The 20000-nt window shown below is 41.5% G+C and overlaps 1 protein-coding gene across 1 annotated transcript in view; it reads right to left on the minus strand.

Annotated features, from left to right (window-relative positions):
• Positions 1 to 20000, minus strand: part of LOC143281509 (uncharacterized) — a 287528-nt gene that overhangs the window by 58529 nt on the left and 208999 nt on the right. The window lies entirely within an intron of this gene.

The raw sequence follows: 20000 nt of genomic DNA on the forward strand, positions 1-20000 counted from the left end.
CATAGCGCGGGATGATTGGTCTTCAACAGAGACATTGTCTGGGGAAATACGTAGTTAACTTGTTTGCGTCCTTGAAGAATTTTTGTTCACAGAGGTAGGAGCTCTTTTTTCCTTTTTTAAACTTTTGTGCAGAGTGTTGCACAGTAAGTCATTTTTGACATATAAAAAGTTTTTCAAACCAACTGAGCGGAAAACTATTTTTCATCGAGATCCTGTAAGCATTTAATGTGTCAGCAGCCACGATCAGCCCTTTAAACGAAATCATTCAAGGGAAATGTCCATGAAGCTCATTTCAGGCTTTCAGTAGCTCTCGTTCAGAGAAGAAAAGAAAGTCATCTGATATAACATATAAGATTATATCTGTACAAGAATCTTTCTGTGTTTGAGGTTCAACTTTCACTTTTCAGTCGATGAAAATTATTCAGCCAGGTCCTTGATACTTGGTTAAGATCATACTGTGGAGAGATGGCCTGGAGGTAACGCGTCCGCCTAGGAAGCGAGAGAATCTGAGCGCGCCGGTTCGAATCACGGCTCGGCCGCCGATATTTTCTCTCCCTCCACTAGACCTTGAGTGGTGGTCTGGACGCTAGTCATTCGGATGAGACGATAAACCGAGGTCCCGTGTGCAGCATGCACTTAGCGCACGTAAAAGAACCCACGGCAACAAAAGGGTTGTTCCTGGCAAAATTCTGTAGAAAAATCCACTTCGATAGGAAAAGCAAATAAAACCGCACGCAGGAAAAAATACAAAAAAATGGGTGGCGCTGTAGTGTAGCGACGTGCTCTCCCTGGGGAGAGCAGCCCGAATTTCACACAGAAAAATCTGTTGTGATAAAAAGAAATACAAATACAAATAATTACTTTTGATTAACGTGGCTGATGATTGCACCATAAATCTGAAACAAGCACAGGACATACCTATCACAGATAAGAGGGTGCATGCCTTGCATATCTACATTTTGAGAGAGGGAAACACAGAACCCTGAAGTGCTTTTATTGATATATGTCATAGCTTCAATGAAATACACAGTTAACACCACAAAAAGCGACACAGTTACATGAACACAGGAGGTAATAAATGCAACAGACATGTAGATCTGATAGTCTGTCACACTTACCAAGGTGCCTGAGAGAGAGAGAGAGAGAGGGGAGGGAGAGAGAGAGAGAGAGAGAGAGAGAGAGAGAGAGAGAGAGAGAGAGAGAGAGAGAGTGAGAGAGAGAGATGGAGAGAGAGAGAGAGAGAGATGGAGAGAGAGAGATGGAGAGAGAGAGATTGAGAGAGAGAGATGGAGAGAGAGAGAGAGATGGAGAGAGAGAGATGGAGAGAGAGAGAGATGGAGAGAGAGAGAGAGAGATGGAGAGAGAGAGATGGAGAGAGAGAGAGAGATGGAGAGAGAGAGAGAGATGGAGAGAGAGAGATTGAGAGAGAGAGAGCACCAGCCAGCCAGCCAAACTCGACAACGAGACAGGCAGACAAACAGCCTACCACAGATACATACAAGACAGATACATATACATAGGCAGCGTTCTCACTCTACAACCAGACGGACAGACAGACAGACAGCCTACCACAGATACCTACACGACAGATACATATACATAGGCAGCGTTCTCACTCTACAACCAGACAAAACACGTCTCCAACACGACACTTGCCGAGGGCCACACAAGTGGTACTCACAGACAGAACGCGAGCTGGGCAAGTCTGACAACACCCCGCTGCAGTGATGGCCCTTTATCCGAGTCTGAGAGAAGCTTATTACCTCCCCTTTTTTTTTTTTTTAGTAAACCGGCACCCTCTGATGTCCGTCATGGGTGATGGAAAAGAACGAGAATGGAGAGAAGAAAGAGGTGTAGGAAGATGATTGGAAACAGGAAGACAGGAAGGGAAGACGAAGAAGGAAGACATAGAGAACAAGAATAGGGACGTTGTGCACGCGCTGTCGTTAGGAACATTTCGTTGGGACTTCCCGGTTATTTTTAGCGAGAGCCGCGTGCGCATTGCGCGCCTCGATTGCTGGCTGTTTTTGTCAAGGAAATGCTGAAATATCGTAGTGGAAATCGCCTGATGATGTGATGGAACTCTCCCGAAAAGTTGTCCGAAGAAAGGCAGTGCACACCCATTACGTCAGTCACGGTGGTGGGCTGCCCATGACGTCATATGACCTTTTTTTTTGTCGGTCTGCAAGCGACGAAATGCTCCTGACGAAATGCTCCCGATGAAATGCTCCTGACGAAATGCTCCCGATGAAATGCTCCTGACGAAATGCTCCCGACGAATGCCGTGTGTACAACCTCCCTAACAAGACAAAAAGGGGGTAGGGGAGATAACAACCAGGGTGAATGTGAAGATAAGCAGGAGGGACTCCTGTTTGGTCAAAGAAGAAAAAGGAGACGTAGTAGCAGCAGCAGCAGCAGCAGTAGCAGTAGTAGTAGTAATAGTAGTAGCAGCAGCAGTAGCAGTAGCAGCAGCAGCAGCAGTAATAGTAGCAGCAGCAGCAGCAGCAGCAGTAGTAGTAGTAGTAGTAGTAGCAGCAGCAGCAGTAGTAGTAGTAGTAGCAGCAGCAGCAGTAGTAGTAGTAGTAGTAGCAGCAGCAGCAGTATTATTATTAGTAGTAGTAGCAGCAGCAGCAGCAGCAATAGCAGTAGTACTAGTAGTAGTAGCAGCAGCAGTAGCAGCAGCAGCAGTAGTAGTAGCAGTAGTAGTAGTATCAGCAGCAGTAGTAACAGCAGCAGCAGCAGCAGCAGCAGTAGTAGTAGTAGTAGTAGCAGTCGTAGTAGCAGCAGCAGTAGTAGCAGTAGTAGACAGAGAGGAAAAAGGATAATGCAACAGAGAAAGATGAGGAGGTTGTGAAGAAAAGAAAAAAAAGCAGGAAAATAAAACCAGAAATCAGGACAACCGACATGTGTAATTAGCAATCGCCACCCATCATCCGGGTGTATGAATTAATGCCTTGCACCAAAGCAAATACAGCAAAGATAACAATGGATACGTACCACATATATAGATGATGATGGTGTATGTCTCAAGACACTCAAATTAAGAAATGATCCACCTGTATAGCTGCTACCAACGTCCTGACTGCATGCATCTGGCTCTTCCAGTGATGACAAAACATTACCTTCAGACAGTCTGTCGAGACTGCCAGACACGGCCACTCATTGACTGTATTGATGAACTAACTGGAGAAAATGTCTAGCAAACGTTTGCAATCTTGCGACACCTCATCTGCAGTCACGTTTCCAAAAGCTGTCCAGACGAGTGTACCTCTCAAACTGTAAATGTTATCTGCATAGACAAATGCTCTCTCTGTCTGACGTTCAAATACGCATTAAGTCTAGACGAATGTCTGATTTTAAAAGCTGCACGAAAGTGGTCTCTCATTGTCTCCAATTTTAAATTGAAGCTTATTTGACAGGAGAACGAGCAAAACCATTTTTCAGTTTTATGATCCAGATCCAAACAATCCATTAGGCGTAGAGATGTACTTTATTATACTTCCATATGATTAGATATATTGCTAACTGATATCAACGACTCTCCGTTTGCATTCTTTACAAAACAGAACAATAATAAACAATATAAATGAGTACTCTAACTTCAGATCATTGAACTTAGACAAGGTACATAATGTTTAGCTCATGATGCTCAGCCTTTCCCATCAGCTTGTATACATGTGATGGAGTCTCCCGTCGGTCCGACGGATGAGTAGGCAGGCAGGCTTATCTGTCGGTGTGTGTCCTCATATGTACACATGCAGCCATGAGGTAAACCACACACAAACACGCCAGGTTTATCAGAGTGAGTGATAACGCCTAGGATACATGGAGCCATGTGTGTAATACTCTGCACGAGTAGTTGTATGATTATGAATGTACACTCGTTCAGTTTGCCTGCATAAGCATGTGTAGTAAGTCAGTGTCCGTGTTTACAGAAAGACCCCCCCCCCCTCCTCCTCCCTTCCCTCAAAGTAAGTAACGTTCACACGGCTTGACCGCAACGTTCTCTTCTCAACAGCAAAACGCCTTCAGACTGCAGGAAAGCTCTCACACACTGATGGCGCCACGAACGAAAAATTCAACTGTGATTTGCATGAGAACTGCAAGTTGGTCTTGGAAAACAATAACAACAAACATACCACAATGCATCTTGTCCTTGGAAATGTGCTGACCTTGTTTCCTTTTGTTAAGATTCCGTCTCAGTGCTACGCCCTGGGCAATACAAGACCTTTGATATGGCATTGAATGAACAACGTCCCTGTGCTCGGTTGATAATTGTTAAGTCCAGCATCTGATCGACAAGATTTGATGGACCACCCTTCTTCAGGATTTAGGTTATATCAGTTCAGTTGAAATATGCATTAAACATATCATTATACCAAAATGTTATCTTCTCTTATGAGAGAGACACAGATATACAGACACATACAGACATGGTAGCATTATAGATTACGTTTGAACGTCCTTCGTACAATTTTTTTGCAAAAACGTACGATTTGCATGTGGGAACGAAATAACTTAGTTTTCAATTGTCCAAAAACGACAACTCAACTCTATAAATTACTAACCCTAAAACTACACACACACACACACACACACACACACACACACACACACACACACACACATGCACACTCTATGCCTCTCTTTCCCTTTCATTGCAGCTATATTTAGCAATATGATATCTGATTTCTTTATGATTTTTAATGCAGTTTTCGCCTCCATTTGAAGTGTTAGCGTGACTTGCTAGTTTCATGAGACGTTGATTTTAGCGCTTTTGCTTAATCTGCTTCTTCTAATTTTAATCATCATCTTTCATCATCATCATCATCATCATCATCATTATCATCTCCTTCTTCTTCTTCTTCTCTTTATCCAATTAAACAATCCGAATACTTCAGAAATTATTAGTGTTTTTAAAAAGTGAACACACACACACACACACACACACACACACACACACACACACACACACATATATATATATATATATATATATATATATATATATATATATATATATAAAATGAATAAAACAAGTTTGGAAAGCAATACATATTTTGCTAGACAAAATAAATTAAAAATCTGAATGTTCGCTGATATATATATATATATATATATATATATATATATATATATATATATATATTCCATGTGACCCCGGTACACTTGGTAATAAAGACATATTTTATTCTATTCTCTCTCTCTCTCTCTCTCTCTCTCTCTCTCTCTCTCTCTCTCTCTATATATATATATATATATATATATATATATACTTGCTCACATACGTATAGAGTGCATTCATTCATCTCAGTTGTTAGCTGTCCATCGTGACTTTCATTGAAAAGACATTGAACGAAAACAAAGAAGAACAGAGACAGACACACCGCACATACAGACAGGAGAACACAGGCTGACACACAGACAAAAAACAAAAAGCAACAGCAGACAGACAGACAGAATGACAAAGAAAGAAACAGAGGCAGACAGACAGACGGACAGACCTGCCAACCAGCGAGGCAACTGAGAACACATACCTACAGTGACAGAACCCCCAATTAAAAAAACAAAACAAAACAGACAAAACACGTCTCCAACACGACACTTGCCGAGGGCCACACAAGTGGTACTCACAGACAGAACGCGAGATGGGCTGCTGCAGTTATGGCCCTTTATCCGAGTCTGAGAGCAGCTTATTGCCTCCCCTTTTGCAACTTGGCTGCCTTTGATGTCCATTTGGGGGTGGGGGTGGGGAGGGAAACGCATATGGAGAAGGAGAGAGAGAGAGAGAGGGGGAAGGAGAGAGAAAAAGAGAGAGAGGGGGAAGGGAGAGAGAGGGGGGATGGAGAGAGGGAGGGGGAGGGACAGAGAGGGGGGAGGGAGAAAGAGAGAGGGGGAGGGAGAGAGAGGGTGGTGAGGGAGAGAGAGAGAAAGAGAGAGAGGGTGGTGAGGGAGAGAGAGAGAGAAAGAGAGAGAGAGGAGGGGGAGGAAGAGAGAGAGAGATGGGGTGGAGGAGGAGGACGAAGAGACAGAAAGACAGGGAGACAGAGAGAGGGTGGAGGGAGACAGAGAGGGAGACAGAGAGAGAGTGGAGGGAGACAGAGAGAGAGACAGAGAGGGGGTGGAGAGAGACAGAGAGAGAGTGGAGGGAGACAGAGAGGGAGACAGAGAGGGGGTGGAGAGAGACAGAGAGAGAGTGGAGGGAGACAGAGAGAGAGTGGAGGGAGACAGAGAGGGAGACAGAGAGAGAGTGGAGGGAGACAGAGAGAGAGTGGAGGGAGACAGAGAGGGAGACAGAGAGAGAGTGGAGGGAGACAGAGAGGGGTGGAGAGAGACAGAGAGAGAGTGGAGGGAGACAGAGAGGGAGACAGAGAGGGGGTGGAGACAGACAGAGAAAGGGTGGAGGGAGACAGACAGAGAGGGGGTGGAGGGAGACAGAGAGGGAGACAGAGAGGGAGACAGAGAGGGAGACAGAGAGGGGGTGGAGAGGAAGACGAAGAAGTGAAGGAGAAGGCAGGGGGGGGGGGAGGGGAAGGGGGGGAAGCTGGAGATGAGGGTGGAGGTGAAGAGTAGCAAGAGGTAGGAGGAGGAGGAGGAGGCGATGCAGAAAGAAAGAAAGAAAGAAAGAGAGAAACAGAGAGAGACGTAATGACAGATGGTGAGGGATGATGGAGTGAACGACAAGATGACAGTAGGCTACTGTGTTGCTGATGAAGAAAGAAAGAAAGAAAGAAGAAGAAGAAGAAGAAGAAGATGATGATGATGATGATGATGATGATGATGATGATGACTTTTATGAAGATGATGGCGACGGTCCTGATGATGAGGAGGAGGGTGATTACGATGATGACAATGACAATAAAAGTAATGATAACAAGAATAGCTAAGGAAACAAAAAAACCAACAAAAAAAACAACAAAAAAACCAACAAAAACAAAAACAGAACAAATTATAATGAATAAAGAAGTAAACAAAGAAACATACAAATAAATAGATAAATTAGATAGATAAATAAATAAATAAATAAATAAATAAATAGCAATGACCTGTAGCATGTTCTTTCGGCATATCAATTACAATCAATCAACAACAACCAAGACATAGGCCAAACACGGACAAAGCAAGCGATAGTATCTTTTTGCAAGATTCAACAGTGGCCTTACCATCCACGTATCTACCCAACTAAGGTTGTTGGGGGGGTTTTTTGTTTGTTTGTTTGTTTGTTTTGTTTGTTTGTTTGTTTTTCTTGCATTTTTCTATCACCCTGCCTCCATTTCTCTGACATTTGAAACGATGGCTGGCATTTACCTGCCGAACAATCTATGCAGACTTACGTGATTGTCAACCCATTATGAAACGTTTCCTTCACGTCACCTACAAGCTGTAGACAGACACCCGGTCAACCAAAGTTTAATTAAAGTAGAACAAAGTTCTTAAACAACAACTGACAGTTGCAAAGTTTCTAATTTTGTGGCAGCTTTGTGAAAAGTAGCACGTGCAGTTTCCTGCTGTCATCTTTTCAAAAGCCGTCTGGACCAGAGAACTTTACATTTTTTTCCCTTTTTGTTATTTTTTAAAAGAAGAAGAACAAGGCTTATATGGACGAATATGGCCTGTTGCACTTTAACAGATAAATTGATGGGAGTATATCATCATCAAGTGTGTGTGTGTGTGTGTGTGTGTGTGTGTGTGTGTGTGTGTGTGTGCGTGTGTTTATGTGTCTGTCAGCGTGTGCATGCATGCGTACGTGCGTGCGCGCATGTGTGTGTGTGTGTGTGTGTGTGTGTGTGTGTGTGTGTGTGTGTGCAACATTTTGTTCTTAAACATATCGTCATTCAATGCTTGGCAAGAAGAAACAAATGTAGAAAAAAAAAATATAAAAAGATAAAAAAAGAAACAATTATTAAGTATTGGTATGGTAATCTAGTATGTGTATAGGCGGGAAGGGGGAAAGGGTTATACGCGCGGTGTGTGTGTGTGTGTGTGTGTGTGTGTGTGTGTGTGTGTGTGCGCGCGCGCTTATGTGTGTGTGTGCACGCGCGCGTGTGTGCGTATACGTACGTGCGTGTGCATGTGCACGCGCAAAAAAAAAAAAAAAAAAAAAATGTGCCGGTATAATAAGTATGTGACATTTTCTTTTTATGGTGGGAATTAAAACACAACGCTCTGGAACTCTACAACTGACCACGAGGTTTGACCGTTTCGAGTCGTTCACTTCACACAGTTGAATCTCTCCCACTCTTTCTCCCAGAGCAGTCTGATGTCAACACTGAATTCATTCAATCCATTCGTCTACAGCTCTCCTCTCTTTCCCCACACACCTCAGCGTACCGGTTGGATTACCACCCCCTTGGTTCACACGCGTTCCATCGCGTGCAGAAGTGGTGCCCAAAGCGGAACATTAGCTCCCATTTGCATATAAACTGTACATTAGTGCCCGGAAAAACGGCTCCTCTTTGCAGCATTTCACATTGCACTGCTCTTGATGCTATTCATGTTTCGCTGCAGATCGCGGGCTGGCGCGCGTGCGCACGTGCACACACACACACACGCACACACACGCACGCACACACACGCGCACACACTCGCACACACGCACGCACGCACACACACACACACACACACACACACACACACACACACACGTACACGCACGCTCGCACACACGCACACACTTCCACACACACACACACACACACACACACACACACACACACACATACACACACACACACACACACACACACACACACACACACACACACACACACACACACACACACACACAGACGTGATGATAACATCGTCCCATCATTTTTGTTCACAACACACACACAAGAAAAACAGAGAGACAGACAAAGAACAGTTCACAATTCACCAAGCCTGTCCAGCCACTGTCACACCATCAAACACGTTTCACTGCCGTCCCGAACCCAGCAAGACCAAGAGAGTGAGAATCTTCTTCTTCATGCCTGCAGGAAGGCCATCAGTACAAGACGACAGTGATTGTTATCACAAAGTCCACATCACGCTCACATCATCATAGCTAGCAGCCAAACGCTGGAACAATGTCATGAAAATTTGATAATAATTGCCACCATTCGCCAACGCTAACCATTATCCACGTGCTAATCACCAGCTATTATTTTCTTTTTTATCCAGTTTTGGAGACAGTGCAGTTTCGATCTGTATAGCTGCACAATATCTTTCCGCGAGCACACAATCATTGGATCTTTAAAGGAAACACACACACACACACACACACACACACACACACACACACCAACTGAGCTTGTGGGAAAGGAAGCTATCGAACGAGTGGTGTTTTTTAGCAAGTGCATGCCAACAAAAAAAACCTGTTTGTCGTTCCGAAAATTTCTCTGCAAAGACACTAAGAATAACACTAGAGGTGGCTAGGGAAACATTGACAATACCAGTGAGAGGTGAGAGGGAAGGAACACACACACACACACACACACACACACACACACACACACACACACACACACACACACACACACACACACACACACACACACACACACACACACACACACACACACACACACACACACACACACACACACACACACACACACACACAGCGCGTATAACCCTTTCCCCCTTTCCGCCCATACACATACTAGATTACCATACCGATACTTAATAATTGTTTCTTTTTTTAATCTTTTTATTTATTTTTTTTTCTACATTTGTTTCTTCTTGTCAAGCACACACACACACACACACACACACACACACACACACACAGAGCTGAAACTCTCCCACTCTTTTTGGTTTCATTGTTTGTTTCACTGTCAGCAGTTACGTACCTTCTTGCCCAAGTATTTCAAAGAGAATAATAATTCTGCAGATGATTTTTGTTAAGTTATTTCTGACGAGGTTCTTATGGTCGAACTTTCACAGGCATTAGTTCATAGCCCTGTTTCTACGTTCCTTTAATGCACTTCAGAATTGTGTTAATGGTTTCTGATTATTATTATTATTATTGAATTGTTACTGTTAAATGTAATTGCATGCTAGTTATACATTTTACGGTAGTTTTCTAGTTTACCTTTTTTCTGTTTTCCTCTTCCCGGCCCCCCCCCCGCCCCCCCCCCCCCCTCACCACCACCACCTTCCTCCCCCCATGCCCCCCCCCCCTTTTTTTAATTTTTTTTTTAACGTCTAAAATCACTGATAGTGAAAAGACGGTAAACTAAAGAACGAACAATCACACACACACACACACACACACACACACACACACACACACACACACACACACACACACACACACACACACACATTCACGCGCACACATGCAGCTGAAATTGTAAACCCAACTGAACAGCCTTCCTGATCCTTGATATGACCAAACAACTTACACATAAGCTTTCCACAGATGAAGAAAAGAAGGCCAAAGACAAACACACAAACCCCCCAAAAAATCAGCTTCCTCGAAAAGCAAACGGGGTCAGTAAATCTCATAATTATTCCATGCATTCCACTCCGAGAATGAAATTTACGACACAGAAATAATTCCAAAGTGCTTCAGTTGCAAGTAGGTGTGTGTGTGTGTGTGTGTGTGTGTGTGTGTGTGTGTGTGTGTTTGAGGTTGGGGGCAGAATTCAAATAGTGATTGGCTTCATGATTGGCTCTGTTACCGTTCACATTCACTCTCCATATAGTGATTGGCTTCATGACTGGCTCTGTTACCGTTCACATTCACTCTCCATATAGTGATTGGCTCTGTTACCGTTCACAATCACTCTCCATATAGTGATTGGCTTCATGATTGGCTCTGTTACCGTTCACATTGACTCTCTATATAGTGATTGGCTTCATGATTGGCTCTCTTACCGTTCACAGTCACTCTCCATATAGTGATTGGCTTCATGACTGGCTCTGTTACCGTTCACATTGACTCTCTATATAGTGATTGGCTTCATGACTGGCTCTGTTACCGTTCACAGTCACTCTCCATATAGTGATTGGCTCTGTTACCGTTCACATTCACTCTCCATATAGTGATTGGCTTCATGACTGGCTCTGTTACCGTTCACAGTCACTCTCCATATAGTGATTGGCTCTGTTACCGTTCACAGTCACTCTCCATATAGTGATTGGCTTCAGGATTGTTTATCTCTTCTCTTGACTAGTGTTTATCTCTTCTCTTGACTGGTATTATCTCTTCTCTTCACTGGTGTTTATCTCTTCTCTTGACTGGTATTATCTCTTCTCTTCACTGGTGTTTATCTCTTCTCTTGACTGGTGATTATCTCTTCTCTTTACTGGTGTTTATCTCTTTACTGGTGTTTATCTCTTCTCTTGACTGGTGTTTATCTCTTCTCTTGACTGGTGTTTATCTCTTTAGTGGTGTTTATCTCTTCTCTTGACTGGTGTTTATCTCTTCTCTTGACTGGTATTATCTCTTCTCTTCACTGGTGTTTATCTCTTCTCTTGACTGGTGTTTATCTCTTCTCTTCACTGGTGTTTATCTCTTCTCTTCACTGGTGTTTATCTCTTCTCTTGACTGGTGTTTATCTCTTCTCGTGACTGGTGTTTATTTCTTCTCTTGACTGATGGTTATCTCTTCTCGTGACTGGTGTTTATCTCTTCTCTTCACTGGTGTTTATCTCTTCTCTTGACTGGTATTATCTCTTCTCTTCACTGGTGTTTATCTCTTCTCTTCACTGGTGTTTATCTCTTCTCTTCACTGGTGTTTATCTCTTCTCTTGACTGATGTTTATCTCTTCTCTTCACTGGTGTTTATCTCTTCTCTTGACTGGTGTTTATCTCTTCTCTTGACTGGTGTTTATCTCTTCTCTTCACTGGTGTTTATCTCTTCTCTTCACTGGTGTTTATCTCTTCACTGGTGTTTATCTCTTCTCTTCACTGGTGTTTATCTCTTCACTGGTGTTTATCTCTTCTCTTCACTGGTGTTTATCTCTTCTCTTGACTGGTGTTTATCTCTTCTCTTGACTGGTGTTTATCTCTTCTCTTGACTGGTGTTTATCTCTTCTCTTGACTGGTATTATCTCTTCTCTTGAGTGGTATTATCTCTTCTCTTTCACTGGTGTTTATCTCTTCTCTTGACTGGTATTATCTCTTCTCTTCAATGATGTTTATCTCTTCTCTTCACTGGTGTTTATCTCTTCAGTGGTGTTTATCTCTTCTCTTGACTGGTGTTTATCTCTTCACTGGTGTTTATCTCTTCTCTTCACTGGTGTTTATTTCTTTCTTTACTTTCGCTTAGTTTGTTTTCAGTTTGTCTCATAACCACACACGCAAGGAAACATGCATCACAGCGCATTACTATTACATTTCCAAAAATGAATGAATGAATGAATGAATGAATGAATGGTTATAACTAATTTTTCATCACTTATCCTTGACGTAATCACAAAGAAAAAATGGGCAGCCTCGTGGTTATTTCGGTTTTGTTGTTGTTGTTGTTGTTGTTTGTATAATAATATTTCTGGTTCAAATCTGGAACGTTCTATCTATCTATCTATCTATCTATCTACACACACACACACACACACACACACACACACACACACACACAACGTGTATATATATATATATATATAACAATAGAAAAAAAAGGAAAACAACAGAACAGTTTCTCACATGCCCGACCGGTTTCGACCACTGGTCTTCTTCAAGGGCGTTTACTGGTATGTCAAAATGCAACACACACACCAACAAAGAAAACAAAAAGGTTAACAAAGCTCATGAAAAAAAACTCATGTAAAAACTGCATCCAGGGCATGCAGCATGAAAAGAACAGTGTGAAGTGTTGCTTGGGGAATAGGAAGAGAGGCTGGTGAGTAAAGTAGTCAGAGAGGACGAGAGAGAGGTCGAGAAAAAATAGATGGGCAGATAATAGGAGGGGGAAAAAGAAAGAGAGACAGAGAGGGAGGGGGTCAGGGAGGGAAAAGGGACTGTGAGAGAGGAGGAGAGAGAGGGAAAGACAGAGAGAGACATATATATATATATATATATATATATATATATATATATATATATATATATATATATATATATATATACATATATTGATATACATATGCTAAGCGCAAAACACCTCAGAAATATCAAAATCCACATATGGAAAGATACTGTACTGTGCTCTGACTTCGGGGTCCAATGACGAGATCATGAATAATGTTTCTCGGGGAATCAATACGGTATTGTTAATGAAATACATCAAAGAAGAAAGAACAACGTATCACAAGCCAGACGTGCTCACTGGGTACATAACTCGGGACCCCCACGCATTTTTTTGTTGAAGTTTTCCATAAGGAAAGGGAGGAAGAGTGTTGGCGTGTGTGTGAGTTTGGCATTATTCCAGGAATCGAGTTAGATGTCAAAATGGAATATGGATTCTCACGTCTCAAGTATTATTATGCTAACAGTTTCTTCTGGCCTGGAAGAGAAAGCACAGTAAGCGTGTTATAATACACCCCTCCCTTACCCATCTCCACCCCCTTGGGTTTTTTTTCTCCAACCCGAACGGACAGCTAGGACTGCTGAATGTATTCCGAGCATCATGGAAGGAAACAGTCAGAGAAATTGCGAACAGGCAGACAGCGTCTTGGGTGTTCGCCATTTTGTTGTTGCTGTTTTTGTTTTTAGAATGTGACAGATTATGATTGGTAAACGTTGCATGATCAGTAAGCAATCCAACTAAGTAGAAAAAAAATGCTTACTCTGTGTTACCAAATACACTGACAAAACAACAAAATCAACAACAAAACAACTACAATAACAGCAAAGAAACAACATTCATTCAACCGCATCATCTAAATTTGAATATGCAATTAAAAACAAGGACATTGAACAACAGAGATATCCTTTGCAGTCAAGAGTTAGATATGAATGTGCAATTAAAAACAAGGACATTCAACAACAGGGATATCCTTTGCAGTCAAGAGTTAGATATGAATGTGCAATTAAAAACAAGGACATTCAACAACAGGGATATCCTTTGCAGTCAAGAGTTAGATATGAACGTGCAATTAAAAACAAGCAGTAACAGTGACATCCCTTGCAGTTAAGATTTAGATAGGAACGTGCAATTAAAAACAAGTATATGCAATGACAGTGATATCCTTAGCAGTAAAGATTTCAGTACGAATGTGCAATTGAAAACAAGGATGTGCAGTAACAGTGATATCTTTGCAGTCGAGATTTAGATATGAGCGTGCAATAAAAACAAAAGGACATGCAAGAACAGGGATATCCTTTGCAGTCGAGATTTAGATACGAACGTGCAATTAAAAACAAGGATAGGCAGTAACAGTGACATCCTTTGAGGATTTATTATAAAGCAATCGAGGAGTAGAGAAAAACGTTGCTTTCTCTGCATTATCAAACACAGTGAAACAACATCACAATCAACAACAAAACAACAACAAACAAACAAACAAACAAACAAACAACACCCATTCAAATGACAGATATCTGACGCCGTAGGACTTAAATATGATTGTGCACATTTTCATACGCAATAACAGTGATATCCTCTGCAGTCCATAAACGAACAGTTATTAATCCAGCGATGGCCAGACTCCAGAGAGGCCGGAAGTGACAGAGATGGTATGAGGGCAGGAGTCAGGGCGGGTTTCTTGACAGGTCTATATTCACTGCTGTCAGGAAAAAGACGGCTCTTCTTCCTCTGGTCGGCCGGAATTTTCTCATCTGTGAGGAATAGGGGGGAGGGGGGGGGGGGTGGGGGGGGGGGGGGGGGAGGGCATCACAGATATAAGCCGGCTTGTCTATGTGTGTGTGTGTGTGTGTGTGTGTGTGTGTGTGTGTGTGTGTGTGTTTCACTATGTCGCTGTGTCACAATTCGTGTTCACAATATACTGCTTATTATCTTTTGCTCATTTATTTTATTTCTAAAAGCCTGACAAGTACTTTGGGTTTGTGCGAAGGTAAGGTGTCTTGTTTTCTTTTTGTTGTTGTTGTTGTCGCTATTTTCGTTTTTTTAACAGGAGATGTGGTTCAGCGATAATGGATTTTAACAAGAGATGTGGTTCAGCGATAATGGATTTAACAGGAGAAGTTGTTCAGCGATAATGGATTTAACAGGAGATGTGGTTCAGCGATAATGTATTTTTAACAGGAGATGTGGTTCAGCGATAATGTTTTTTTAACAGATGTGGTTCAGCGATAATGGATTTTTAACAGGAGATGTGGTTCAGCGATAGTGGATTTAACAGGAGATGTGGTTCAGCGATAATGGATTTAACAGGAGATGTGGTTCATCGATAATGATTTTTAACAGGAGATGTGGTTCAGCGATAATGTATTTTTAACAGATGTGGTTCAGCGATAATGGATTTTTAACAGGAGATGTGGTTCAGCGATAATGTATTTAACAGGAGATGTGGTTCAGCGATAATGGATTTAACAGGAGATGTGGTTCAGCGATAATGAATTTTAACAAGAGATGTGGTTCATCGATAATGAATTTTTAACAGGAGATGTGGTTCATCAATAATGGATTTTTAATAGGAGATGTGGTTCATCGATAATGGATTTTTAATAGGAGATGTGGTTCATCGATAATGGATTTTTAACAGGAGATGTGGTTCAGCGATAATGGATTTTTAACAGGAGATGTGGTTCAGCGATAATGGATTTTTAACAGGAGATTTGGTTCAGCGATAATGGATTTTTAACAAGAGATGTGGTTCAGCGATAATGGATTCGTCCGGACGCTTAGACACCTTGAAACTGAAACTGAACATTGTGCATATCAAAACTGCAACTACCATCTTCCCTGAACGGAATCTGCTGTACAGTCCTACAATAATATAGTCAGAACAGGATCTAATTTGTAAGGGGCGACAGGATTGGAGTGGCAGCCACATCCCTATGTGACTGCGGCCAGGCTGACCAGACCCCATCCCATATTCTCCAAGACTGCCCCCTGTATGAGAAGATGCGGCAGCAGTCCTGGCCTGGGGGTGCTGACCTCAACACCAAGCTCTGGGGGACGGCAGCCGATCTTCACCGGACGTCCGAGTTTGTGGCATCCCTCGGACTTCGACCCTGACTGCGTAGCTGTCGAACGCAAAGAAGAAAGAAGAAGAAGAAGAAATAAGGGGTGAAAAAACAGCCTCCCATTGTTTTGACCAACCCATCGTAATTTGAGAAACAGCGACTTGCAAGAAGACAGTTCTTGAAATCACATAGTTGGGTTCCTTTTTTCTGTCTGTCTGTCTGTCTGTCTGTCTGTCTGTCTGTCTGTCTGTCTGTCTGTCTCTCTCTCTCTCTCTCTCTCTCTCTCTCTCTCTCTCTCTCTCTCTCATGTATACAGGCATTGAGCGGATAGGAACTGGCCAAAAAGAATGTTTGTTCAACCTTGCTGCATCCTTATAATCCAGTGGACTAGAGCACGAAACAGCGAAACCTCATTTGTCTGCCTTGGGAATGATACAAATATCGATAGAATATGAAACAGCTGGGGACAAAATTGGTCTGGTGGCCTCTCTCTCTCTCTCTCTCTATCTGTGTGTGTGTGTGTGTGTGTGTGTGTGTGTGTGTGTGTGTGTGTGTGTGTGTGTGTGTGTGTGTGTGTGAGTAAGTGTGTGTGTGTGTGTGTGTGTGTGTGTGTGTGTGTGTGTGTGTGTAAAGAAAATGGTATCCTATTTTCCTAGATCCATTTTTTTACAGGGCAACATATTTATATCGGGGATTGGAATTTGTTATTTTGATATACTACTTTCCTAGATCCATTTTTTCACAGGGCAACTTTTATATCGGGGGATTGGGAATTGTTTCTTTTGAATAATGGTTACACGTGTTTCACGTGCATTTTTGTAATCACACCGTGAGTTATGAATGTGATGTGCTGCTGTGAAGTGTAGATTTGTTGCCAGATGGTGTCATGAAGCTGTCCAGGTGAGGGACATATTTTTGCCTGTAAAGGTATGTTGAAAATTATTGCACTCAGTTTGAAATGACTTTGACTACGTTTTGAGATGGGATATTGACCATAGTATATAAGAGCAGGACATTTGAATGGATAATTTAAGTAGCGTTTGAATGAGATACATTGATATGTTGTGGTTGATTTGATGTTGTTGTAAAGCTTGTATGAGTAATCAGTACTTGGTGTTGTGATGATATACAGTTAGGTTGATAATAGATAGTAGTTACTTAAATTTGTCTTAAGTTTTGTTGGACTATTCGATGGCTAAGAAATGGTAATTTTTTTGAAACATTGAATTGTGTAGTAGCTAAGCAGCTACATTTTGGTATTTCCTGATGGGATGAATGGGAATCATTTTAAGGTAATTGTCTTAGGGTGGTGAATGGACATCGTTTTCCAAGCGCATTTTTTTTTTTATATTAGCTTCAGTGATAATTGGAATTTATGTCAATAGTATTGGATGAAGATTTTTAGTGTTTATGTAAAGGTGTGGTGTCTATGTTGTCTTGTTTGTCCACTTAGGTTTCTAGGAATAATATTCAAAACATGGTCTGCAGAGCGACTGGAAATGAGGGGGGTTTGCATCCAGAAAGTCAAGGAACTGACGCATACTAAAAATGTGCAGGCATCTAGTGGCTGGGGACAGGCCACGGGTTTGGTTTTGTGCCGAGGTGCCAGGGACTGGGCACGGGACTTCACAGAACTGGATGGTGGGACCATCGGGACGAACTATCGGCACAGAAGATGAACGTGATGGTGGGACCATCGGGACGTGCTGAGTGAGGAGCCAGGAGCTGGCGAGACTGCTGAAGAACATTCAAGTCGGTGAAGTTAAAATTGTTTCCCCCCATAAAAATAATATATTCCAGTCCAGGCCATGATTAGCAGCTTTAGATATCTGTTAGTAATAAATAAAAGGGTGTGGTTAATAAGTGTTTTTCGTGTTTTGGGGAGAACACGTTCTGATTGGAGTGACAAGTGAACAGATAGCAGGCATACACTTACAAGCAAACACATTCATTCTTATTCAGTTATTTCTATCTGGCACTTTCTAGACAGTGTGTGTGTGTGTGTGTGTGTGTGTGTGTGTGTGTGTGTGTGTGTGGGAGGGGGGCGCGGGGGTTGGGGGGGGGGTGTGTGTGTGTGTGTGTGTGTGTGTGTGTGTGTGTGTGTGTGTTACGAGGTGATTCCTGTTGTCTCAGTTTCCACACTGCTTGTGGAGCCATATTTGATAAGGAATCGATGACTAGCTGAGATACGATGGATGACTCACACAGAAATCACAGAAATACGTGTTTGTCCCTATGAAAACCAAGAACCAGCCATGGAAAAAAAAAACAGAAAAGAAAAGAGCAATATGCAAATCCAGTGTCTATTTGGGGCCAGCAGCCACAAATGGCACAGATACATAAGTGTGTGGCATTACCCCACAAATCCAATAGAATACGTCTCTGGTCAAATAGAATGATTCTGCCCGTCTCTTGTATATGTCAGTTAGCTTCAGGCGGCTCTCTGTAAGAGAAACCACAGTAAACATTAAAAAAACAAAACAAAAAAAAAAACCCCATCCCATTACCACCTGTGTCCATGTGTCCTGGGTTCACTCACAAAGAACATTGGAAGGAAACTGTCAAAAGAAGCAGAGAACATTGCGTGGAAGGTTTTTTGTTGGGTTGTTGGTTTTTGGTTTTTAGTGTGTGCTTTAATGCAAGTGTGTTTTTTTAGCAGGTTTCCGAAATTTTGTTGGTTATGTTATTGTTTTTCGGTTCATCTTTATCAGTCTTATTGTTCATTCTTTGCCTTACTTGCGTTATTTTATTTCATTTTGTTTTATTTTACACTGTACTGAGGGAGTTAAGCAGGGGGATGTCTGTAGTCCGGTGTTGTTTTCTCTTTTCATAAATGAACTAGCGCTAGAGATAATCAATAATGGTAGACATGGTGCATTTTTTTCAGAATCCCTTGTAGACTTTTTTTTTATACTTCTCTTCGCAGTTGATATAGTGTTCCTGTCTGAAACTGCCACTGGACTACAAAGTCAGTTAAACAATCTCTACAATGCTGGTGGAAATCTCCAACTGAAAGTAAAATGGAAAAAAGTAACGTAATGGTCTTTCGTAAGAGGGGATTTGTTAGCCACTCATGAAAGATGGTATTATTGTAACCAAAATATGCATGTATAAACGCATATAATTACCTCGGAATTTATTAGCAAGAGAGTTGAGTTTCAAATTTACATGTCATGATTTGGCTTCAAATGCTAAGAAAGCAGTTTTGGGTATTTTGAGCATTTTGTACAAATTTGAAAATAACTTTGTAAAGCTCTTTACGAAACTATTTGATGCACACGTACAACCATTTTTGCTATATGGAGCAGAGATATGAGGACTTGAGAAAGATTCACCGATAGAAAAACTACAATTGTTTGCTTTAAAAAGATTTCTTTGTGCAAACTGGCGCACTCCAAATGATATGGTCCATGGAGAGGTGGGAAGATTCTCATTATTTGTGAATTCTTTCGTGAGATGTGTTTCCTACTGGCTAAAGTTAACTCGTATGAATGACGAAAGGTTACCGTTTAAATCTTATAAAATGATATACAGTCTTGACTGCAAAGGCAAATGTACGTGTGCATCAAAAATTCGTTTATGTTTAAACCAATATGGATTTTCGTTTGTTTGGGATAACCAAGGAGTGGAAGACACAAATAGTTTTATATATATATATATATATATATATATATATATATATATATATATATATATCTTTTTAATTTTTCTTTTTTAATGTTTAAACAGAATTATTGACTGTAGATAGCCGGAATGGGGTCATCACATTCAAAACAGTGCCAGATTTTCCTTATACAGAACGTTTAAAACCTCCATCAGAATGGAGCCATATATTTCAGTGGATTTAAATAAATATATTAAACAGACACTGACAAAATTTAGATGTGATGTTTCGTATATTGATGTTCACTTAAAAAGATATAAAACTGACGACTCACAAAATCGTCCATGTAACTTGTGTAATTCTACATGTAAAGATA

This window comes from Babylonia areolata, chromosome 4 (genome assembly GCF_041734735.1).
Source record: "Babylonia areolata isolate BAREFJ2019XMU chromosome 4, ASM4173473v1, whole genome shotgun sequence".
Taxonomy (NCBI): Eukaryota; Metazoa; Mollusca; class Gastropoda; order Neogastropoda; family Buccinidae; genus Babylonia; species Babylonia areolata.